The sequence below is a fragment of the Triturus cristatus genome, chromosome 2_1, assembly GCF_964204655.1.
Source record: "Triturus cristatus chromosome 2_1, aTriCri1.1, whole genome shotgun sequence".
Classification (NCBI taxonomy): Eukaryota; Metazoa; Chordata; class Amphibia; order Caudata; family Salamandridae; genus Triturus; species Triturus cristatus.
In genome coordinates, this window is record NC_140581.1 from 910,629,492 (window position 1) to 910,656,363 (window position 26,872).

The window sequence follows — 26,872 nt, forward strand, 5'->3', positions numbered from 1 at the left end:
CCTATTAATTGTTATTAGTGGAAAAAAAGGACATTTTGACTGGTCAGTTAGACATTTTTCGCATTAATAAAAATATTATTATTTTACAATATTAACCAGGACATCACTACTATGCAAATTGAAACAAGTAACCAAGGCAACAAGATGAAACTTTTGTTTTTAAGTAGATTCTCATAGAAAAAGTGCATAAAAAAAGTACATATAGAGTATATGTGCAAAAAAATTTTTTTATGGTGGCATGTTTTTTTACAAACACATATGTATATATATATATATGTATATATATATCAAGCACCGCAGAGCGTGAGGAGCTCTAAGTGGCAAAAGGATATTGTGGGCGTGGCTGGACCCAAGCATGTTAAGGCGTATCAGAGCGAGAGTGATGCATTATGGAAGGTTTGAAACAGATGCTTATCTTTAGCTACAGAAACTTCACAATTCATTCATCAACATAAGTTACACTAAAAGGGGAAAACAGAAGTAATGGTGGCTTCCCACTGAGAAACTTACTTGGAAAAAGATCTTGTTTAGACCCCTCGCTGCTGGAAGTGGTTCTGGGGAAACAGGGGTTGCCTTAGTGATCTTCGAGGGTCCCTGCCAGGTGAAGTGGCATTGGTACACTGGTCGGGGGTCACGAGTTAGGGAGGAAAGGGTCACATATGTAGTGTAGTGCAGACCGTACCTGGAAAAATCTGCTTACAGGTAGATGCTGTGTCAGCTAGCTGAAATAGACGGGGTGGGAGTGGCAGAGCTCACACATAGGAAAGTTCTGTAGAGGCGGTCACCATCTTGCCATATTAAAAGAACCAGCATGTTGGTATTGAAGGACTATGCTAAGGTTATATGAATAATGAGTACCATTGCTTTTTCTATCACCCCAGAGAAACTTAATACCCAAAAGGGCTAAAACCAGGCTCATGAGCAGGCTACAGAGTTAACCCTTGTTGAACCAGATGGAAATGGACTCAAACAAGGATTAAGCTATCTTTAAATGCCAGAGTAGATGCAGCACCAGCTGGGTGTAATGTATGGGGTGGGCGTGGCAAGGCTCACATGTGGGAAAACTCTGTAGAGGCTGTCACTATCTTGACAAATTTAAAGCATTTACATGCTAGCGTTCTAGGTCTAAGCAAAAGAATGTGAATTGCAAAAAATTGGAACTAATGCCTTTTGATATCTCAACAGGGAAACTATATAAGAAAATAGGCTGCAAACGGTCTCATGAACAGGCTACTGTGTTAAACCTCTGTAAAGCGCATGGAGATAACCTAAGATAGGGATTTGGCCATCATTAAGTGGCAGAGTAGCCACCAGTTCATCTTGGTGACATGATCAAAGTAGGGGGAGAGGGAGACCGCTGGTCATAGATCGAAGAGGGTGGATAATGGGTACCGGACAACCCCTGCTCAGACTGGGGTGGAGGAAACGAATGCCGGAGTTAGTGAGTTACATTATTAGTAAACAAAGAAAGGATAAGACTTAGCTTGATTTAAAAGGATGCTCAAGTGTCCCAGGGTACCTATATAGAAGAGTGTATTTAGGTTAATTATACTGCATCCCAAGTGTGAATGATAAGCACAATAAACACATGGGCATAGGTATGTTTATTACCATAGCACTAGTTGGATGCTTAAACCATTGGCTTAAACCATTGTTATGCTACAACAAATAAGAATGTCATCAAATGGTGTGGCATGCAGTATAAAGGAACAACAATTTAATTAATCAAGTAAATCAATATACATAGAGAAACACACACACATACAGTATGATCAAAGTTGACAGGTTATGGCAGTCCAGGAAATCCAAGGATTTATCACATAGTCTGTAAGGGCTTATGTGTCGATTAGTGCCCATAGATCGCCATGTCCATTCAGAACTCTTAGAATGGGTCTGGAATTTTTTGATGTATTTGGCCTCTGTTTGAAGTAATAGAGATTCTAGAGAACCCCCTCTCGAATCAATGCTTGTCGCAAAAAGTACAGACCATTTAATATAATTCTGTGAATTCTGTGCTACCTAAAAATATTCCACAAGTGGGGCTCCAGTTGATTTGCAACGAATCCCAGATTTGTGTTGCAGGAATTTACTTTTTACTGGTTGGGTAGTTTGTCCTATGTAGTATTTTTCACATGGACACCATGTGCAGTAAGCAACATTTTCAGTGCTAAAGTTGGAGAATTTATGTAGTATGTGTTTGGCTCCATTTGTGGTAACTTCTTAGAAGTTGGAAGTAAAGTTACAGGCCGTGCATTGTCCGCATTTGTGATGACCTGTAACTAGGGGGGAGGGGCGGGGGGGGGAGGGGGGAGTCTGAAAAGCCTGTCCAGGTCTTTGGATTTCAATTTGCGTGCAGCCTTAACTAGGTGTTGTTGTAGGTTTTTTCTCCGCTTAAACGAGAACAAAGGGTTGGGGACCTGGAATGGTGTCAAGATTTCACAGTTTCTTTTGGTGACCTTTTTGATCCTGTTGGCAATGGTTGAGTAGGTCATAACACATGTAAGAGGGATAGTATCATTTCTGCTCTTCGGTACCAGGCAGCTCTACCTCGGTGTGAACTGGGCTCTTTTCAGAGAGGTCTTAACTAGTTTTTTGGGTTAGGCTTGGGTGATGAGTTTGCTGCTTAGAATTTCATCATTATGGAAGCAATCTTCCTTCCTGATGTACTTTCTGTGGATACACAGAAATTGCCTGTATGAGAGGTTGTCTTTCAATGAATTTGGATTACTGCTTTTGTAGTGAAGAATGGTGCTGCAATCAGTGGGTTTGGTATACAGATTGGTGTATATCTGGCCTTCCTCTATCGACACCCATAGGTAAAGCAAATTGAGTCTCATCTTGCTTTTTTACATTGTAAACTTGAGATCATAGGACTTATTGTTCAACCAGCTGTGGAACTGTGCTGAGAGGTCTTCATGTCCCTGCCACACCAAGAAGACATCATCTATATATCAGTTCCAGGTTTTAAAATTGGCAGATTATATATTATCAGCACCATAGATCCATTTCTCTTCAAAATAAGCCATGAGGATATTGGCTTTCTCTGGGGCAAAATAACAACCCAATGCTACTCCTTTTACTTGGAGGTATAGGTAATTTTTAAAGCCAAACACATTTTTCTTCAAACATAAAGTGGTGAGGTCTATTAGGGATTTTGCATGGACTGTGGTAGGCTGGGGTCTGTTGTTTAAAGCATGCTCCATAACGTATTGGCTTCATCTTGTGGTATATCAATATAAAGGGACTCGATGGAAATTGAACCCATTATTTGAGTCTCAGTGTCGAACGCCATTCCATCATACTTGCTAGTAAAGTCCTTTGAGTCACGGATGTAGGATTTAGTTTCAGGTCCTGTGGGTTTGAGAAAATAGTCAATGTATTGAGCAATGCATTCAATAATGATCCCCGCCCTGAGATGATGGGTCGTCCTGGAGGGTATTGTGGGTTTTTGCGGAACTTTGGTAATACATATGTTACAGCCATTATGGGATGGTTTTTATAAGGAAGTCACATTCTTTATTGCTTATCTAGTTGGTATGAGCCTCCTCTGTAATCAATATAATCTGGTGTTTGAGTTCTGAGGTAGGATTCTGAGGCATTAATATTCCTGATTGCTGAGCTGATGGAGTTCCTACTTCTCGTTTTGCTCCGTATCTTGGACTACAATGCGTCCGCCCTTGTCTGAAGGTTTCACTTTGATTTTAGGATTTTGTGAAAGGGACTTTAATGCTTGTGACTCTTCATATGGAAGATTTCTAGGTACAAATGAACGTTTTTGATGTAACAAGTCTATTTCACAGAGGATGATTTGCTCAAAAGCCATTATTTGATGTGACATTTATGTGTGGCCAAAAGCTTGATTTTATTCTTCAAGACAGGGATGCTTTCGTCAATGGAATATTTCTTACTAGCAAAGTAAACCTGTAAGTGTATTTCCCTGAGGAATTGTAAGACCTCTATTTTGGAATGTATGTGGTCTTGCGTGTCAGTTGTAATGAACGACTAACCTTTACTGAGAAGAGATATTTCAGCTTCTGTAAGCAGAAGAGCTGAAAGATTATAAACATGAATATTGGTTGGTCAACCTTCTGTAGACTTTTCTGCGCATTTGTAATTTCCCCAGGTGTTGGGCTCTTCCTTTGCCCCTGCCTCTGGATCTGCTTCTGTTGCCCCTCCCTCTGGCTAAAAAAGGACCATTTTCTTGGTGTGTAGGGGGGCTGGTTGTTGTTAGAGGCTCCTTGTGGTAACTCGGAGCTTGAGTCTGAAGAGGTTTCTGAAAAAGTGATGAAATGCCTTGTGATCTTCTGTAGTTTGGGGTGTTTAGATTGTTACAGGTTTTCCATTGGAAGAAATCTTCCTTAATATAGGGATAGGTGACTTTGGTGTGTTGAATATGACAAGATGGTGACTCCACTATAGAGTTTTCCCACGTGTGGACCTTGCCATGCCAACTCCGTACATTACTGCCAGCTGGTGTGGTATCCACTCTGGCATTTAAAGATGGCTGAATCCTTATTTGAGGCCATGTCCATATGGTTCACTGAGGTTTAACACACTAGCCTGCTCATGAGCCTGGTTTTAGCTCTTTTGTTATTCAGTTTCTCTGGTGTGATAGTAAGAAGCAATGGTACTTCTTTTTTACAATTCATCATCATCATCATCATCCTAAATCACTTTATTTCAGTGACAGACCTTGAAAGCAAACAGTCATCATAGAGTTTTACAATGCTGCATATTTAAAAAAATATCAGAAATATGTATAATGTACAATGATACAAGAAGATCAAAATTAATAAATGTGACTTGTCCTAAAGTGCTTAAAGTGCATTTGTATAATAATAGGGCCAGGTAAAACATGCAGGATACGGGCTAAAATCCTTAAAAATTATCAATGACATTTTAGGCAAAGAAGAAAATTCATCCCGAAAGCCACAATAAATACAAAAGTAGCTCAATCAGAGTGCCCTGTTACGGAGCAGCTTGAATCTGATAGGTCAGACACTTTCGAGGAATTTTGCAATAGCGAATATTGTATAAGATTAAGTATCAGATCTTCAAATTCTTAATGCAACTTTCCACTGTCGGACTTTTAAATTCCTACATAGGGGCACTATCCAGCACTTATGCTGGTGGGTGAATACTGAACAGAAGACAAAACTATGATCAGCAGTTTCCTCTGCACTTTGACAAGCTTGGCAGATTTTACTCACCTCAGCCGAGCTCATCCACTATGCAGTAAAACTGGCAAGTGGATGGGCATATAGACTGAATCAGATGTATGGAGCTTTTGTAAAGGTAGGCTCAATTGAGTCCATAAAAGGCTTGAATCCTGGCACTGATTTCATCTCTAGGAATCTGTCATAAGGGAGCCGAGATTTTGAAAACGTATCAAGGCTCTGTATTCATTCTCCCAAAAATGAGATTTAGCCATTCTGGAAGAACTACAAGAAATGGAGGCCGGATTGATCCAGAGGTTAATCAGGCCCAAAGTGAATAGGGTCTCTTGCACATACTTAAGCCATGGGAGTGTCTCTCACAATGTTTGTTTCTCCGGGATGTCTCTCAGGCCATTCCTATACCGAAGCAGCTCTGGAGTATTCAAAATCCTTAACCAATATAAAAATGGCTTCAGTCTCACCTTAGAAGCAACAGATTGCATGTCCAGACCGTGTTTAAAAATCAAGGGAGTACTTTGGGGGAGTTTTAAGGCCCCCTCAAGAATTTATTTTCAGCAACTCCTAAGGGATCCATATTACAGAACCCCATAATTCTGCAACATAGGTTGTGGCAGCCACAATGCTATTCATATTTCAAGAAGGGTAGATATAGGGTGTATGGGTGGGTTACTTGCAAATTTCAATGTAGTTGCAGCCCTGTGGCTTGCTTTTTGAGATCTGGCTTGACCAAGCATTACTACTAGATAGGCGAATGTCCAGATAATTAAAGTCAGAGACCCTCAGGGTCCGCATCGTCAAGCCTCATAACCAGTCTAAAGTGTCTATGAGGATGAATTGCCATAAACATAGTTTTGGAAGCATTTATGGCTAATCCCTCCGTAAACATCTATTTAATAAGATTCCTAACCTTTTTGGGGTTTTGGACACCAAGAGGGTGTTATCAGAAAATAATAAAGCTGGGGTTTTTAAAACCCACCAAAACAAGTGAGTCGCTAACACAGTTCTAAAGAAAATTAACACAACCATTTATGTAGAGGAGGAATAGGGTTGGGGTGTGTACAAAACCTTGTCTGACACCCTTGGCCACACTAAACTTCTCAGTTATCTCTCCATTTGGATCCAATCTCACTTGTAAAAAGTTAACTGTGTGTAGACGAATTACTATGTTCAATAAAGATGGTGGGAGGCCCAATTCTCTTAAGGGGAACCAAAGCTTTTCTCTTGGGACATGCTGAAAGCTGACCTTAGGTTGATGAGTGTCACGTAGAGGCTGCCTCTGCTAAGGTCTACTACCTTCCCCTTCAAAAACCAAAAACTAAAAACCTGATCCACCATACTTGTCTTGGTATGAAATCCACCCTTGAAATGGGAGAGAATATTATTTTCTTCCATCCAGGTGAGGAGAAGATCAATAATTTGTTTGCGAAAAAGGTTGTGAGTGGCATCAATAAGACTTATGGGGTGGTAGATCCCAGGATCTGATTTGCAGCCCTTTTTTAAAATAGATATTATCTCTGCTCCTTTCCAGGAAACAGGGATTTGGGCACCAGCCATAACAACATTAGCACCACGATTTAAGTAGGGAGCCCAGACAGTGGATTCAGGCCTAAAGAGATTCCCAGGGATTTTGTCAGGGTCAGGAGCCTGACATGCTTTCTGTGAGCAAATTGTTCATAACATTTCGAGCCAAGCTAAAGAAGGGGTTGAGACTGCCACCAATTTAGAGCCTATATGGAGGAGCTAATAGGGCGGAGTCACAATCTGTGTCTGTTCAAAAGCTATAGAGGAAACTCTGCGGAACCCACTTGTTCCCTCACTGTAGAGGGCTTAAAAGTGATTAACCCAAACCAGGGCAAAAATATGATTCTGCGGTCTCATTAAGGATGCTTTTGAACCATGGCTAACCACATGCCATAATGCTGCCTGGTTCTGAGTGCGAGTGGCATTCAAGATATCGTCCCACATGGAGGTATCCCAGGCTACTTTTGACTGCCTTTGGGCAGCTTTATACTTAGTTCTGGCAGACTGGATTAAAGAATGGGTGCCTCTTTTAAAAGCTAATATTAAAGTCTGTTTGGCCTACCAACAAGACTTATTGTACCAAGAGTACAGCAGAAGGTAAACTCTTTTGAGAGAATTGCTTAGTAAAAAATAAGATTTTTTTTAGCTCTAAAAACACTTATCATGAAGGGCCAAAATGACCTTGGAGGAGACACCAGGATCAGTGAAGTCAGGCAAAATTTAACCCAGGTGTAAATATATCTGGGCAAGAGAAACCTCTTTGGTAGCTATGAACTCCCATCTTACGTTCCTCAGAAATTTGTAATAAATAGACTACTACTGGCCTGATACAGAGGTTTGGCCATCTGTTCAGGGTTACCCCTGAAGGGTAACAAAGAGTGGAAAATGATCAATTTTTGTGTCCAGGAACAATTTCCATGTCAAAGAAAGTAGACTAAGAAGGCAAGTCCATAAAGATATAGTCAATCTTGCTCTGGTAGAAGTTTCTTTTGAAGGTCGGGCGTCTAATTGAATCAGATTGAGTGCGACCATTGCAAGCTCTCAGTTGGCAGCTTCAAACTATATCAATCAATTATAAGGCTGTTTTAGCGTAAGACCGTGTAGGTTGGGCTAAGACTTAGGGAATACCCCAAATTTGATCTTCCGCTCTTGCAATATCCTTCAGAAGAACTGAAGGTTCAAAGGAAATTTTGAAATCTGCACCAACAATGACGGCTGCGTCATTGGCAAACTCATCAATTTGATCTCTTTGTATCAAGATAGTTGGAGACTCCATGTTCTTCGAGAGAGTTCTACTGTACACAATTTCAACAAAAGAATCACCTTTAAGCTCCTCACACACACCTACAAAGCCCTACATGATGCAGGACCTGCGTATCTCAACCACCGCCTTGCATTCCACGTACCCACTAGAGACCTCCGCTCTGCCCATCGGCCCTGTCTACCATCCCATATATCTGCAAGACCACAGATGGAGGAGGATCTTTCCCATACCTTTCAGCAAAGACATGGAATACCTTGCCTCTCCGCCTCAGGCAATCACCTTCACTGCCTCAATTCAGGAAGGACCACAAGACATGGCTCTTTGACTGAACCACAGTGCCTCGGTGTACCAGTAGCTCCCCTCCCAGCACCTTGAGATCCTTACGGGTGAGGAGTTGTGCTTTACAAGCCGCTGACTGATTGATTGATAAACTTTAAACTGAATGCTAGAATTTGCTGGAGAAATGTTCAGGCTTCCAGTGTTAATAACCCTTTCACTATGAATGGGTGAGAAAGAATTAGATTAATGGAATTAAACAATTCAGATGAAGATGGTAGCCTAGAGGCCTTAAGAATATCTGAGTGGATCACACTATAGCACCTTCGGACGTCCCTTATCCAACAGATGGATTTATTGATAAGGGAAACCTCGTTTTCTCTATAGTGTGAATGAAGCTTAGGAACTCCTGTCATGTATATATAGTCCTGAGATGCACAAACGTGTCAGATTCTAGGCTTGTTTCCCAACGTTCTTGAACGGATGGTAAGGGAAATTTAGTGATAGGTACGTTAGAAGTAATAGTATTTGGGAATCTTATCCTAGAATAATAAGTGTCTTTAGCAAGATTAAAGTTAGCAGGACCCCTTGGGATCTCAGGGCGGGGATTAAAGGGGGTGCATTTTGAATATTAGTGTTAGGGAGACTCAGCCCTAAGTAGGAGGAGCCTTCACTAGTGCTGCGTTGGCAGAACCCCTGGGAAGCTTTAAAGGAGGCACTTGGTGAGCAGACTGATAAGAAAAAGGAGTCGGATCCCTTATTCCAGGTAGAGGCCTAGGAATACATTCTGGTCTAGATGGGCAGTCCTTTAATTTGCAAGGTGGGGCTATATTGCATACTGGATTAAATGGGGTAATTGTGCAACTCTCTTCCAAAAAGGACCTCTACCAACCTCTTGGCCTTTCCTGTCGTGCCCTGCATAACATGAATACGAAAGTGCACATACCTTGGCTCATAAATCAGTAATTTCAGTCCTCATGATACATAATAACTACCCAGAGTTCATTTATTTGATCTTTGGCCACCTATGTCTGTACAGGCAGCATTTTGGGGGTAGTCCTCTCTCGAGGCTTAGTAGTGGGCTCTATCATTGAGAAGACTTCTGCCAATCGATTTGAACAGACTACTGTAGTTTCCAAAGGGACTTGATTTGAACAAACTGTTATGGGTTCCAGGGGCACTCGATTTGGAGAACTTGTTCGGGTTTCCAGAGGGACTACATGTACAGGGCAATCAGATGGTAAGCATGGGATTGCTGTAGAACCCTAGCAACTAGCAGTTTGTAAGGGAACTTCCATAGATCGTTTGGAGCTTTGGGGTTTGGATGAGGTACCCATTTTATTAAATAAAGTGGCATTTTTGGGCAGGTTGCCTGATTTGGGCATGAGGGGTTTTGAGCAGTGGGATGAAGATTTTGCTTCACTTCTTCTATTAAGTTATCTATATCTTGCAAGGTACAATTGTTTGAGATCGGGTTTGATTTTTTTATTAATAGGTTCACCTGAGTGTCTTCCAATACTTTTCCTTTTCCCCATGTTTTTCCCTTTATCAAATAGCACTTTATGCTTTGATACAATTGTGTAATAGTTGAAATCAATAGAGCATTTCTGTATAAAAAACAACTAATTTCCATAAGGTGTAATCACTAACCTAGTGCTTTACGGTAATTCATATAGCAGGTCAACAGTATTAATAAATAAAACCTTAAATAATTTGGCCAATCAGATAAGCACACAGTCTTAATTCAAAAAGGAAAGGAAAAATAACATATCAAAAACACATGAAGCAGCACAGATTAAAACAGCTTTTAAAATGCGATCTTTCCCGAGCACTACGTTTGAGCACACAAATGTATAGCTTTATAAATGAAAGTTTAAAGAGTCTTTGAGAATTTTAGTCTTGTCCGAGGGCTGAGAATACAGCTGGGCAGTATTTATGTGTTGGGAACTCTCTAATATTTCCCCATGAAAGTTGTCAGCTGCAAGACAGGTGCCTCATAAAAAGGTAGCTACCGCAGGTGTTTATAAACAGATAATCATAGGGTTAAAACAAAAAACACTCTCTGTAGGTTAGGCAGCATGTCCAGGATGTAACAGTGACAGCTCACTTAATTACCACAGCGATAGTTTGAGAAGAAAGTACCACCAGGGTAAAACTCAGTAACAGTTTTTCAGGAAAGTTAGATGCACAAACAACCACTCAGTTAGGTCCATTGCTCTCTTTTTTTGCCATGGAGTTAGTGACTAGAAAGTCAATGAGGTATACAAGCAGTAGTAGTAGAAAAAGAAGGATTCATTTGCAGCAATCTAGGCTTATCTTGGAGTCCAGAATCCAGGATTACCCTCCAGGACAAAAATGAGAACAAACAAAAAAATTAAATAAAACCAAGGGGGTGGCCCTGCCCTGTCTCTTCCTGGCGCTGATGGGTGCAGGATGGGCCCACCCTTGGCTCAGACTTTTTCTGGGCATGGTTCATGCTGTGAGGAGAGAGGCAGCGCTTTGAGCGCATTGTCAGTGCCTCCCCCACTGCACAGCTGTGGTTAAAGCTAGGTACCCTGGGACATGAAGAGGGATAGAAAGGCTGACTTCAGGTCCATGTAGCATCCCCTCCATGTAGCAATTGCAATTCAGAAAACCTTTGCATAGTCGTTCAACACCAACATGCTCGTTCTTTTAATTGACAAGATGGCGACCGCCACTACAGAACTTTAACATGCGCGAGCCTTGCCTAGCACCACTTCACTCAGGGGCTTCCTTTGAGAATCATGAACGTGACCTGAGTTTCTCCTGAGCCACTTTCCACGACGAGGGGACTACACAAGATCTCAAATAGTTTCCAGTAAGTTTCTCAGTGGAAGCGGGAAGTCACCTCACTTCTGTTTCCCTTTTAATTATAACTTATGTTAATGATCTTTTGCTCAATTTTTTCCCAAACCAGTAATTGCTTTCTTGCTTTTACCACCGTGCCCCGAGGCATCATTTGCATGCTGCTTGCTGCTTGTCTCCTGTAGTTCCTACAGCCAATGGTAAGCATCCTTTTCAAACCTTTCGTAGTGGATCACTGATGTGCTTTAACATGTTTGGGTCAAGCTACGCCCACAATATTTTTTTGCCACTTTGCGCTCCTCACGATCTGCGGTGTCTATCAGAATTCTCATTTGGGGTCAAAATTTAACTCTATGTCTATTATACTGCATCCCTTATCTTTAACTCTTTGCATGGGACAAGGATTATTTTAATCATCACTCACTTGATGTCACTAATGAATGACATTTTATCATGCATGAGTTCTTTAATAATTCACTGTTTAAGACTACACCTAGATATCTTTTCAGGTAAACATGGGTCCACATTACCCTTTGATTGTTCTCTTTCAATTTATCCTTTAAAGCATTGGTAGATGTACTTGCCTATACTCCTGAAGAGGCCTAGAGTCACAAGGCAAAAATACGTTGACCCTCTACACCAGGAGCTCGCCTCACAAGATCTCCAAATCAAAGTTGAAAATCTTTTCTATCGGCCATTGCTCAAACTTTAATAAAAGTTTATGGAGACATTTGATCCATCACTCTATGAGCTCCATATTGTTTCTCTTACTCTGGAGATGGTATTCTAAACAACAGATTCAACCGTCTACTCTAACACATTGTACATTCAGCAAGGATTGTGCTTGATATGCATGCATATGTGCTTGTAAAAAAACATCCCACCTTAAAATATTTTATGCGCATATTCTATATGTACCTTTTTTCTGTACTTTTTCTACTAAAGTCTAGTTGAAAACAAATGTTTTTTCTTGTTGTCTATATTACTTGTTTAGCTCTGCATAATAATGATGCCCTGGTTAATATCGTAAGATATTAATATTTTTATTAATGCAAAAAAGATAGAAGTAACCAGTCATAATTTCCCTTTTTCCAGTAAAAACAATGAATAAGTTATTGTGTTACTATTTTAATGAATCTATCCTGCTAGAACTTGTCTTTCTCATTTACTGTTATAGCCTAGGCTCTAGAGGGTTATACAGGCGTAACCATTTAGGTTTACCGGCAATGAGACTGAAGCAGGAGCAGTTATCTGAGACGCTCTTGGGCTAGACAGTGCCCGAGAAGCAGGAGCACAGGCATTCTTAGGGGGAGCAACTCCCTTGAAGTAAGAAGAGTAGATCTAAGTAGCCAAACTGTAACATTTCATAGCTGTGTTTGTGAGGAGCAAAATTTGATAGGGTACCCACCAGCAAATCTGCAGTGTTGTCTTCCTCTAGTGCACAGGGATATACACTCACTCGCCGGGCGGAGATCTCTGTATGGTAAAGTAGAGGGAAGAGTAAATAAAGTTTAACTTAAAAACATGTTGGTAAAATATTTTTATGTTAAGTAATAATGTAAATTCACTGTATAAAGTTATTTTAAATGCAGTGCAAGAGAACAAAATGCTACAGTAGCATTAACTTAATTTTGAATTAAATCTTTAAATAAATATAGTAAGTTGAATTAACAATTTTTGGGAAGTTTAAGTTAAAAACTAAATTCCAACCTACAGTAAAAGAACCACAATTTTATTAGGCATTACCAGTTATTTAAATTTATGTATGACTTAATAAAACATAATCAAGTTATATTTTAACAAAATTGTATGTTGTGATAATTTATAAATTCAAAAGGTTTATTGAAATATTTAAGGATGTACTATTTTTAGATTTTCTTTAAACATCATATTTAATTTATTTATATGCTTGACTATTTTAAATAAATTCTTTTAATTTAACATTATTTCATATTGGGTTTTATTTTCTGTGGGAGGGTGTTGCTGTATCACTGGTTGGCCATGTGTGGTGCTGAATTTACTACTGTATATTTTTGCAAGTAGTGACTTACATTCGTAAGTTTATATTTATAATTATGATTGAAATTTTGCTATATAATGGCTATTTTCTATACACTATTTTGAAAGCCCTGAAGAGAGGATCATATATTGAAACGCGTGTTGGCTAATGTGTGATGTTCTCAATAATGATTGGCTTTAAATCTTGGATTTAGTTGTAATTAATTTTACCCTAAAGATAACAGTTATGTACTGCTGACAAAGTGTGGATATTACATTTGTGAATAGCCCTAAATATTTTCAGATGCTTAAACTAGAATTGCGATAGCTACTACAAACCTTAAACATGGTGGTAGCCCAGCCCTGTGCCTTTTATTAGCCAATTTGTCCAGGAGATAGACAGTGTCCTTCTTGCACTGATCTCGGGTAATAGATGCAAAATGTATGTCAATTACATATTAGTTTAAAGAAGAACCTTGCGATAAAGTCAACTTATTTAGATCCTTCTTCAGGGTCTGGGAAACAATTGAGAGAGACTTTGTGTATCCTTGAGGAAGTTGGGTCTATAAAAACTGAAACCCTCAGAATGTAAACAGGAAGTTAAACTAACTTTCCTCATGTATGGGGATGGAGAAAAAAGTGGAACAAAGATCAGCCACGATGAACCATTGAACGTTTGTTGGGTGCAAGAAAGGATGATGGCAGGGTTTGCACCATGGGGAAGCTTGGTATAACATTATTAGTGGCCCTAAAATCGTATATGAACCCGTACATGTTGTCTTTCTCCACCAAGCATATCCAGAGAATAAGGGGTTATTACATCTAGTGGCTATAGATTTTAAAACCCCTTGCTTAATCAAATTTAATATAACAGGGTGCATTCCTTCCTTCAAATCAGGATTGAGCAGGTACCGCATTATTCTGAGTAGTTTTTTCTGAGGTTCAACCTTCACCTTTACAGGCTCCATTGAGGCAATGAATCGCCCATCATTGGCTCTTATAGGCCACAATGTGGACGGTATCTGTAAATCTAATTCTGGTAAATCAGGGGAAAGAGCAACCTTACCCACTTCACTTTGGCAATTTAAGCTCTTACATAATAGTGCAAGTGCCCATTTCGTATGGTGCTGAGGAATATTTAAACAGGTCGGTAATAATGCCAACAAGGGATTACTATTTGTGGAAAGTAGTGTGCACTCAAACCCAACAATATCCTTGCATTCAACTGAACTTCAGTCAACACCCAGAGTGATTCATGAATATGTTGGGTGGGAAGATCAAGGGTCTTTTTCTCTCAAATGTTCATATTTCAAGGGTCTGAACTTCACATTGTGGCACTCCTGCCTAGGTTCTTGTTTACCACATTATTTTAAGAGCCCGCATCTTCCCTACTATGGGTGCACACTCATTTTCTTTTTCTATTTTCTGACCTCCTCCCAGCCTACCCAACCAATTTTATATTCTATATTGTCTCCTGCCCAAAGGATTTCTATGCACATCTTTTGATAATACATCAATCACAAGGTAATGTAAGCCTTGCAAGCAAACAAACAAAACAAACAGTAAGGGCAGTTGGACTTTTGTTAATTTATTTTTGTGATCATACTTGTAAGGACTTCTCTATTGCCTGAAGCGTGCATTGAACATTCAGAGGCCTGCCCTGCTGCTTGAGCCCTATTCCATTAGTTGAACCCCGGACTACAAGAGTGACTACAAGGTCTAGTTGGTTGGTTTCCTGATCAGAGCATCAGGGTCAGAAAAGACTCCAACCATCTTGAATCCACACCTGAACCCAGTCTGAATGAGTTCTGACCATCCAAGTGTTGCCTCTCCAGTCATGGACCCTGGAAGTGGTGCTGAAAGTGCCAGATAGCCAAAATACTACATTTGTGACCTAGAAAATGTTTGCTTAAAATTGCTCTGAAAAACTAGAGAAGACTGGGACCTACCTACTTGTCGATCTGCCCATGATGCATCGCCAGTTAGTCCGACTTCACAGAAGCTCCGGCTGCGTTCTTCTTAAATAAAGTATAAAGAAAAGATGGATGGAATGCTTGAATTAAACTCAGCCACTGGTAAATACTCAGCACTGCATCCCAATCCAACGCTAATTTGCCCACCATGTCACCTCAGTTTGGACCCAGCTATATGCAAATCAGTCTTTGCCCTGCACCAATTGTGACAGTCCAGCCCGAACTGCCAAGCCAGGTCCTCCCTGAACCTGAGCAAAAGCAACCCAGGACCAGTTTCACCCTAATTATGGGCTCCTCAGCTGGGTACAGCTTGATTGCAGTGACACAGTGTGCCCAGGATCCACGTCTGGGATACCTTTACCACCTAAGCAGACACACTAAAGTATACAAAAACGTGATGGATGAAAGGCTTGAATTAATCTCAGTCACTGGTAATTACTCGTGTCGTATCCCAATCCATCATTATTTTGCACACCATGCAACCTCAGTTTGGACTAAGCCATATGCAAATCAGCCTTGACCCTGCTTCAATCGTAACAGTATGTCCCGAACTGCCAAGCCATGTCCTCCCTGAACTGGAACACAAGCAACCCAGGACTGGTTTCGCCCTAGTTATGGGCTCATCTGGTGAATACAATTTGGTTCCAGTGAGACAGTGTGCACAGGTCCCACATCTAAGTCCAACTTGTGGTGACATGGTGTGCAAAATAATTATGGATTAGGATGCATCCCGAGAAATTATCAGGGCTGATTACCCCTGCATGCTGCATTTCTAGATTTTGACAGCCACTGTACATATATTTCTATGTGGTATATTTGTTCAGGTTCTGGACAACTAAGTCACTTTAGCAAAACACAAAAACAAGAATAGATTTAAAGATCGATATGGCCCTGCGCAACTCAATCTAAGGGATCACAAATTCATCTGATCCAAGATTTACTTTTATATTAGCAATTAATTCCTTAGGGAGTTTCATATGAATCACATGAAAAGTCATATTGCATGGGGGATACATTTACAAAAAATATGGTCATCATTTATTGCTGTTTTTCAGTTTTATAAATGATTACACACTTTACTATTTACAACTCTAAAATTACATTTTACATATATTTCCACATACAGAAGGAAAATAAAAAAATATATATATTTTTCAGAGCATTAGAAAATGTATTGTACATATTCAGTTTTATACTAAATCATTCTCCTTTGGCCATGATTCCAAGATTGTAACAGTAAAACAGGTACGAACCCACAGCTGGCACATATTTCACTAAATGACACATCTTCAGGGCTGTTGTGGGTCATGTATACATAGGGTCTTTTCACATTGTTCAATACAATTATATAATTCATGGAACTCAATGACACTTATACTTCTTCGAGATGTGATAGCTTTTATATCCTTCATTTGTGTATTGTTGTGTAGTTCCTATATATTCCTCTAGAGAATCTGTGCATTCGGATAACATAAACTGTAGGACTGGTGGCAGACTAACACTGAGCACCCCCACTGAGTATGTTAACCTGTTTGCATTAGCTAGCTCACAGTGCCACTCCAGTGCCACTCACAGAATCTCCTCTTATCGAGGCGAGAATAGTTTCTGACAACCTTAGAACATGACAACCCTGATCCCTCAGAATTGTGGAAACAATGTACTACCTTTCACTCAGTCACTCGTGCTCACTTATTCGGTCTTAGAGAGTTACACAGAAGAACCAGTCAGGCATGTTACAATAAGAATTTATTGCACAGTTGTTCTTCTAGTGTAAAATAGATGTGCTGCAACAACCGTTAGACCGTAGCAGATATATATGACCAGCAGTGAATATAAAAGGATAGTACAGTTCTACCATCTTGCAATAGTCATGAATACATACATGAATATAAAATACATGATAAAAAGAAAGTGCATACTCCTAGGATGCCTATCTAGATGTACCTAAGTGTACCTAGTATGTGAGTAGGTGTGAAGCCAAGAATCCCTCTAGGATTTAGTCTAACCCAATTACCTGAAGTGGGAGAGTGTGGGATCCCGTCCTGGTCTCAAGTTGGACACCCCGTGTGGGATTTGTCAGACCACTCTCAGCTGGAGCGTCTGCATGCAGGGGCCTCAGCGTCTCTGGTCAGTGTGTCGGCTGGAAGTCTCGGTCTCCTCTAGCTAACACTAGCAAGATGTGCTGTATTTATCCAGAAAGTATCTAGGGTTCCTTTGTCCCTTGTTTCTTGTATTAGCCCTTGTTGGATTTGAGGATGACATATGGGATGAACCTTGTACGTAGATATTATGCAGGTGGTGTAGCACCTGCCTGGTTTCCAAGAACCCTTATGAATATTCATTCATACTCTGTGAGTCTATTGATGAAGTTATAGGATGCTATTGTTCAGGGAAAACCCTGCTTCTGCGCCCAGGACTAGAACTAGGTAAAGGTTCAATCCTAAAAGGCTTGTTACTGTGTAGTGTAGGGGAGGTAATGTAGGTGAAGGTGGATGATATTACCCGGGCCTATATTAGGGTACCTATATGGAACATAACAGTATCAATCATGCTCTCACGTTTTTGATCCTTATCAATCTTTGAAATGCAATAAATATCACACCATCCTCTGAGATAAAGGCAAACAGTTGTTGAGAATTCTAAAGTGTTTTCTTAATGTCAATCCTTCTCTCTCATAGTAGAGAGCCTACTGATCCATGAACAATGCGTGCTGTCAACCAAATCAAGTCATGACAGGTATGGGGGTGTGGCTGAGTCGGCGACCTAGATGGCCGCCTGACTCCGAAACTCCAGAGCCGCCAACCATGCAGAAACTGCCTGCCGTTTCTCTAGCTGCTACATCGCCACGAAAAATGCAGGAGAAGAAGCTGCGGGCGAGCAGCTTCAAAATGACCCGTTTGCTTGCTACTGCCAATGCACACATATTGGTTGGGAGGGGGGGGGATGTATGCATGCACCTACCGGGTGAGGTGACTCTTAATGGGAGAATGTTTGCAGGGCTGGTAACGTCCGAGTCATCCAATTGAGGTAATCTCCACGGCTATAGGGGGCTATGCATGTGCTATGGACCAATAATTGTCTGATAGCTGACAAACTGTTTAAGGATAATGTATGACCGAGATGTTTAATGCTTATGTTACGGAAGTACTCCGTATCATTTTGTTATTTATTTATTTATTTTTTTGTCTGCTGCAACGACTTGAGAATATCTGCGACATTGTTCTTGATAGATATAATGCTGTACCCATGAGCCCCAATCGAGCAAGCCCAGTCTTGGGTTTCTTTTGTTCTGGTTAGGAGAGTACTTGGCTTGGCAGTTCGAGCTGGACTTTTCCTATTGGAGTAGGGCCAAGACTGATTTGCATATTGCTGGACCTATTCTGTGGTGACATGGTGACCAAAAGAATAGTGGGGTAGAATGCTACGCTGAAGAATTACCAGTGGTTAGACTTATTTTGAGCATTTGTCCCATCGGCTTTTGTGTGCTTGATGTTTCTGCCCGGCCTACAAGCTGTACATGTCGTGTTTTACTTAAGCACTCACTGTGACATTGCTTTTAATCGTACCCAGTTCTAGTTGGTGGGTGTTGCCCACATTCAGCACATATGCAATGGTAGTGGAGGGGTGGTCTCCAAAATACAGAACTGGAAAGTATATTATATATATCCCCATTGAAATTCTCAACAACTGTGTACGCAAATGTGAGTCCTGTGCTCACTATGCCACTGGCAACAAACTGCAACCGACTGATGAACCCCAATCGAGCAAGCCCAGTCTTGGGTTTCTTTTGTTCTGGTTAGGAGAGTACTTGGCTTGGCAGTTCGAGCTGGACTTTTCCTATTGGAGTAGGGCCAAGACTGATTTGCATATTGCTGGACCTATTCTGTGGTGACATGGTGACCAAAAGAATAGTGGGGTAGAATGCTACGCTGAAGAATTACCAGTGGTTAGACTTATTTTGAGCATTTTTCCCATCGGCTTTTGTGTGCTTGATGTTTCTGCCCGGCCTACAAGTTGTACATGTTGTGTTTTACTTAAGCACTCACTGTGACATTGCTTTTAATCGTACCCAGTTCTAGTTGGTGGGTGTTGCCCACATTCAGCACATATGCAATGGTAGTGGAGGGGTGGTCTCCAAAATACAGAACTGGAAAGTATATTATATATATTTGAGTGATTCTATAGTGCATTAGAAAGGGTGTTTGTCAGCAAAAGCTATTATGATGCCACGTGGAAGATATGTGATATACTGCTGAAAATTAGTGTGACAGCAGCTTACATTTGCTCTTGGAAAATGTATCAGTCCTCGAGTCTTTGAGACTTGTCAAATGTTTCTAAACAAATTAAACATGACACCAGCATCTTTGCTTTTTTGGATCCCTTAATCATTCACTATGCGACAAACATCAATTAGTCAACTGAGAGATCTTGTCTACTAATTATGCTTATTCTATACTTCCCTGCATAGATGTGGTGTGAGATGAGTTCGAAGCAATGGAAGTAGGGGTGATATAGAGGACCTTTGACATATCTTTCAGATGAGTTTGGTTAATTACTGTGAAGTAGATAGAACCAGGCCTACCGAATGAGCTATTTTTTTAGAAGCAATTCTTGCAGCTAATGTCTCCATCCATCAAGAGTTTTCAGTCATGAATCAATTCATAAAGGAATGTTGTGCTCATGAAAGAGAGTTTGAGGATGATTAGAGGGCTCATGCTTCCCGCATCACGTCTCTCAGTGATTCATCTAAAAAAACAGACAGCCTGTCCCAGTGGAGGGGAGGGGATAGTAGCCTAATTGTCAATTGTCTAACAGGTTATCATGGAAGACACCAAGGACCTCATTTCAACTTTCAAACATCTGGAAGATTGCAACTGAATATTGATACCAAGGTATGATGTATTTTTATTTTACCCCACAAATGCAACATGTATAAATACCTCCAGGAATTTCTTTGGGGTATTTTTTCTCCATCCAAACTTTTACATGTTGGTAGTGGGGAAATCATGAGGAATTAATGTGCATGTGGTGGAGCCAACATTAGCAGGTAATTCCCCATTTCAATGTGGGAAACATGGATTGGGGTGGTAAAACAAACCCTGGAAAAACCACAATGTGTGGTATTCACACAAAGAGCAGAATGAGCGCCAGAAAGGAAGCTGTTTTATCCAAAAGTGGTAATAGCGTTTTGGGTGCTCATCCTACATTTGCTGCTGTGAATCTTATTTGCTGTCAAAATAAACTTATTAATAATCTGCACAAGCTTACATTTAAATAAAACGTGCTAAATGCAAATTTTGTAGTAGGTAACCATACTTAAATGTTGCAGGTAAGCCTGGGCAAAGCACTACGCTACGCTCGCGTAGTTTGCGAAGTTCGCGCTACTAGCACAGTGCGAACACGCGTAGCGTAGTGTTGCGTAGTGCTGTGGTCATATTTTGCTTGCTCGCGGTCCTCAACGTCAAGTTGGCGACCGTGAGCAAGCAAAATGACATCCCGGCGAGACTTTTTCCTTGTTCGCGATCAGCAACATCAAGTTGGCGATCGCGAGCATGGAAAATAAACCTCCCGGCGAGATTCCCAACGTGAGGAGGTCAGGTTTCTCATTGCGAGTGGCCGCGTATGCTCACGACCGCTCGCGATGAGAAACTACCAGTTCGCGTTGAGAAAGCTGCCGCTCGAGTAAAAATGTACTCGAGCAGCAGAAAACTACAGCTATCACTGTGCAAGATGCCATTTTCAATGATTGCACAGTGCCGGTTGCTTGTCCACACTGTGCAATTATTGAAAACGACATCTGGCACAGTGCGAACAAGGTACTACGCAGTTCGCGAAGTGCTACGCGTAGCTCGTGTAGTGCGAACTGCACTTTGCGTAGCTTCGCGAAGTGCTACTTCGCGAACTACGCCCAGGGTTAGTTGCAGGCCTGCACATGAATAAAGTGCTGAAATAAGTTATCCTGACTGTCAAAGCCATGTTAAGTGAAAACAAGCATTTACAATGCAATGGTCTCGGCATTGATAAAGTTAGAGCTATTGGCATTGCTCATGACGTTATTTTTGTTTATGTTTTTGTTTTTAAAACATTTAAAGAAACGGCATTGTTATTTACAATGTCAATAGCTTAATCACTCAAATGCGAGACCTATCGCATTTGCACCCACACACAGAGCCACACACACAAAGTCGCCCACACACACAGAGCCACCCACAGAGCCACTCACATAGAGCAACCCACACACAAATAGAGCCACCCACATACACACATGCAGTAGCCCACTGACCTATTTACATTGTGTGCACTTTGTGATCTGTATGGTACATGTTCTTTGCTGCAGGCACATGAACCCTATGTGCTACCTTTCAAGGAGTCAAAACTTCCACTAGACAAAACTCCGATCTCTCTCTAGGAAGAACATTAAACACCAGAGTCATCATGACATTTTTATTGTTGCCGAAAATTGCTGGAGGCCAGGAAGGAGGCAGCAAGCGCTTTTAAAACCTTAATTTACTTGCAAACATAATGTCTCCACCCAAAGTCAGCGCCCGGTCACACCGGTTGCACTGCCCTAGACCTGGCCCTTCTCAAGGGTCGTGTGACCTCAGTGACAGAGTCACTGTTGTTCTTGGCTATGCTGCTTCATAGGCCTGCTAGCAAGACTGGAGGTGAACTTCAGTTTGGATTGTGGTGGACAAACCTTGAAGATTAACCTAGACTTGCCAGTGCTAGGGTCCACCTGCTGGTGCTAAGACACCAGCGCTTCTAAGGTCTTGCGAAGCCTTCTATGGTCTAGCATGGGATTGTGCTCTCCCAGGAGAGTCGTCTGGTGGACTGGTTATTAAGGCTGAATCTGGTTCCCCAGTTCCAAATTCAGTAACTCTGGCCATAGTGCCACATTGTCTCCCCCACTGAACACCATACTGTCCCACTGAGAAAAACTCACACTGCCTTCAACTACAACCCAATTGCTGCCGGCTTTAAACACTTGGATGAGGCGCAATTTAAATGACGCAATAGACAAGAGCAATATGAGGCCTACAAAAAAAAGTAACATCATCCTGAAAAAAGAAAACACTCATAGGGGAATGCAAAATTTAGCAAACCATGTGAAATGCAAGCAGGAACAACCTTGTTACCTTAACGCTTTTACACTCACTATTCAGAAATCAGTGAGTGCTTTTGCCTGAAAGGGGCCTTGAATGGTCCCATTTCAATGCCCATTGCTGATATCCTTACAAAACGTTAGCAGTATTGTAAAAAGCCCACATCCCTGGACGCAGAGCAAGAAATGTACATGGTGCACAGTGCTGCATCGCCTCCATGGAGGCGAACCAAGACTACAACTCCCAGGAGGCCTCTAATGGAACCTCAGGGCTGGAAGCATGGCGTGCCCCACCCCCTTCTCGTTCAAGCCCGGTGCTGGCAGTGTAAACGCACACCTCCGGTACTGTGACACGGCAGGATTAGTAACTCAATCCTGGCTTCATCACGCTGGATTAGTTGATCATTACACAAGAGTGAAAGCGCAGCAATGTTGCAGCTCACCTGGAATTAGGACTAAGCTCCCAGGAGCAGGAGTCCAGGCGGAATATTAAACTCTGGGCTCGCTGCTCTCAGTCCCCTTATCTCCCTTCCTGCGGAGGGATTAAAGGCTAACCCAGCCCTGCCGGGTGTACAACAGGCAAACATCCTGCCTACAAACAGGACAACAGCAGAGATATTCCTCAGGTTACACACATTGTCAGATGACATCTGCAGCCCGGCCACATTTCCCATGTTCACTTGTGATGTGCTGATCCAGGCCAGGTGTTTACTTTGAATTCTAGGACTTGTAGTCTTGTTTAATCCAGTATAAAACAGGACTACAAGTCTCAGAGTGCAAAGGAGCAGCACTTCGTGCGTGGACCTGGGGCACCTGCGCATCTCTAAAGGGCAGCGCCGGCCAGAGTCACGGCGTCTTGGCGCTGTGTGCTGTTTCTGAAGATCCATGTGTTGCCCGTAGCCCTGTATGAGAGTGCACTGATGCAGCTCTGGTGGACTCACTCTTGAGACAGCAGAGCTATCGCTCGCGGTACACAGATCCGATCCACGGACACCTGATCCGGTAGAGCCCTCCGTTTACACCCACACCAGGGTGAGCTCCCATCTCAGCAGACCTGCTCAACGGTGTGTCAACACTGGGGTCAAGGGTCAAGCTTCCAGTTACAACAGTCAGGCTCATAACCTTAACAACGAACCGGCGCCCCAGGTTTCACTGTGCCTTTTAACTCACACACAAGAGGCTCGCTCGAGCTGCAAAAAACCTCCAGAATCACGCCTGAGACAACAGATTGCAAAGGTCCACTAACTCGCACCGGTATAGCAGCGCTATCCCTCAGGTTGTGGAGGGGTTACAACTGTTATGGACAGCAGAACTGTGTCCCAGTTTACATCACTCTCTCAAGAATAATAGGGCACCAGAGAAAAGACACACAAGGCGGATGGAAAAACCGCATTAAAAAAAATCAGTTTAGTCATAAACAGAAGAGCTGAACCCCTGCCAACCCGCAAAAACCCTGCAGCACAGAAGGCATTGTGTCAGAGCAGAAGCGGACACTGTATTTTTTTCTCTAAGAAGGAAAAGACAGAGTCCTGTTACTTCTCTGCCGCCCGTGAACCATGTGAAATGCAAGCAGGAACAACATTGTTATCTTAACGCTTTTACTCACCGGACTTGAAACGCCGATCCAGGAAACGCCGAGCCTTGCAGCAAGGAAGAGGTGACCTCACGTCCCACTCCATTTCGACCGCGCAAAAAATGGCTGAACCTTCCGATGTTAAAAAAACAAAAAAACACGCCCACCATGTGTAGAAGGGTCAGAAAGGGGCGGGGCTTAAAAAAAGAGAAAGACGCGAAAAAACACGCCCCCGAATCCGAAAAAGACGGGGCTTGTTTGGAGAGACAAAGCTCTTCTCCAATGGCTGACCAGCATTTAAGAGGCCAGCCAATGGAGAAGAGGGAAGAAGAGGGGCGGGTTCAAGCCCCACTTCTGAAAATCATTAAATCTCGCGAGCGAGACTGCGCAAGCGCAGCCTTCGCTAGCCGAGACCTAAAAATAGTAAATTAACACATAAAGGCCTGTTTTTACATTGAATAAGACGTTGGCCACAGCCATAAAACCTAAGGATCTGGACAGAATTAGATTAGCACGGCAGAGCTACAAAGTAACTCAACTGAAAGCAAAGCAAGAGTGGGACGAACTTAGATGACATGACCTTCTACAGGCCAGTACAGAGACAAACCTCCAAAAATGTTGACATTTAGTCAAATGGGGTAGTGGTGGTCAGGCTCCCATACCACAGAACAACTTGGCTCCAGAGCAATGGGTCACCTTTTTTGAGGCACAATTTGCTGCTGACGACGGGAGGGGGATTGACGAACCATTACAAGTCCCCCACCGCGACACGGCGCTAAAATTTGATCTGGGCGAGGTTGAAATGGCACTAAGAGCAGTACCTCGTGGTAGAGCACCGGACCCTGATTGTGTTCCAGCAGACTTGTTCCTGTACGATAGTGATATCTGGCAAAGATACATACAACAACTTGCAAATGCAATTGATAGTGGAGCCCAAATACCAGAATCATGGTGCGGTCAGAAATTCTGCCAATCTACAAAAAGGGTGATCGATCCAATTCCAGAAACTATCGGCCAATCAGACTTAAAGATTCAATTCAGAAGATATTGGCAAGATTAGTGCTGGGTAGAATTCAAACCTGGATCTCAGAGAATGACATACTAAACCCGTTCCAAGCTGGCTTTCGTGTTCATGTGAGCACCATAGATCAAGTGTTCCGTTTTATTTTAATCTACTGGTGGGTGGTGGTACTAGCAGGAGGCACAATTTAAGCTACCTTCGTGGATCTCAAGTCCGCCTTCGATATGGTACCCCGAAAGAAGCTGTGGGAGGTCCTCCACGATCTGAGAATGCCACCTGAATGACTATCCATAATCATCAGACTCCACGAGGCCAATTATGCTCAAGTGCGCTGGGGCTCATAGGGTAATACAACTGAACGGTTCCCCGTATCTAAAGGGGTTTGCGGAGGATGCGTAATGGCCCCAACATTATTTTCATTATTTTTAAATGGGGTCGTTGATGACTTTTGCTCGTTCCAGACAGACAAGCCTTCACTGGCAGGTACCAAAGTCCCGATACTCATGTTCACGGATGATACGCTGATCATCTCAAAAACACAAAGCGGGTTGCAGAGGGCCTTGACGCGTTTTGAGTCTTTCTACAAGGTCCGTGGTCTTTTAATAAACACCAGTAAAACTAAATTCATGGTCCTCCACAAACATAGAGCAATAAAAGCCAAGGAAAACCTCGAACAGACTGATATTTTTAACTTTCTAGGAATAACTCTTGGAAGGAAACTTAGCTGGAAGCCACAGATCGAGACCATGGCCCTCAAACACAGCCAAATAGCTGGTGCTTTACCGAGAGAACATAAGACCCGCAAACCAAACCAATCAGACCAGTGATGCAGATCTACAACACCAAGGTTGTGGCAGCGACTCTATATAGGGCAGAACACAGGGGCTTCGACAAATTAACACCCATAGTCTTAGCTCAGAACAAATTTGTGAGAGGCCTTTCTGGCCTCCCGCAAAGTACCCCATTGAAGCCCCTGTTCTATGACCTAGGCTGCAACTGCCTGGAGGAGATAGCAAGGTACAGACGATAGCATATTGGCGCAGACTCTGGTCCACCCCTGATCTTTCACACTATGCCAAAGCACTAAAGGACATCAGACAAGCAGACACCTCTTGCAAGATAAGCTGGTTACCAAAGGTGAAGTGCACCTTAGTTGTGTTGGGCTTGAGCCACTTGTGGGAGGACCCTGAAGGCCATCAGTTTCCATCAAAAAGGCAACTGAAGGAGCTTTATTGGTCCATGGTTACCTCAAACAATTTACGCACCATGGAGCATAGCTCCTTGACTGGTGCCTTCATAGAGCACAAACCTTGCCCAAGGTACTAGCCCTATTGGGACATGATTAGCAAGCCCATTGATAGGAGACTATTCTTTCAATTCCGGGTTGGCTCGTTACTACTTAAATCCTACACCCACAAATGGCACAACACCAACGATAGTAAGTGCTACTTATGAACTGAGCAGGTAGAGTCAATCCTTTTCATTTGCCCCGCCTATAAGGGCCCTCGGGACAAATGGCTAAAACCCCTATGCACTATCCTGGGCACCAGATCTAGCTCTATAGCGTTAAGAATCTTGAGGTCAAACACTGATGAGCTGTGTGTGATCTCTCTAAATAGGTTCTTAGGCTGGTCGTGGAGAATACGCGCTAAATCTCTCAAGATGCTAGAGGCAAGCTAAAGCAGCAACACGCGGCAAAAAGAATATGGAAAGGCCATGCTAGGCATTATACCAATCTGGTTTAGTTGAATTAACAAACAAAATTCCTATGCCTACGCACAAAAAAATTGGTAGCTTGACAGAACTGCACATGCACCCATTCTTAGTCACAATTGATGGGCCCTAGTTTTATGTTTTTTTATACATTGTAATTTTATATTAGTTTTATGAGGGTAATATTATAAAACAATCCTTTTTAACAAAACACAAGTGATACATCTTTAGTTTAACTCCGCCATTTGTCAAACACTTAGGTGCCGATTACGATCCGGTAAAAACCGGGTACGAACCGTCGGTCGGAGCGTTTTCTCCGTCCGACTCGTACCCAGTCGTAAAACTTTACAAACATGGAATTACGATTCGCACGGAAACACCATTTCCGTACGAATCGTAAAAAACACCGACCAACGAAAATATACATA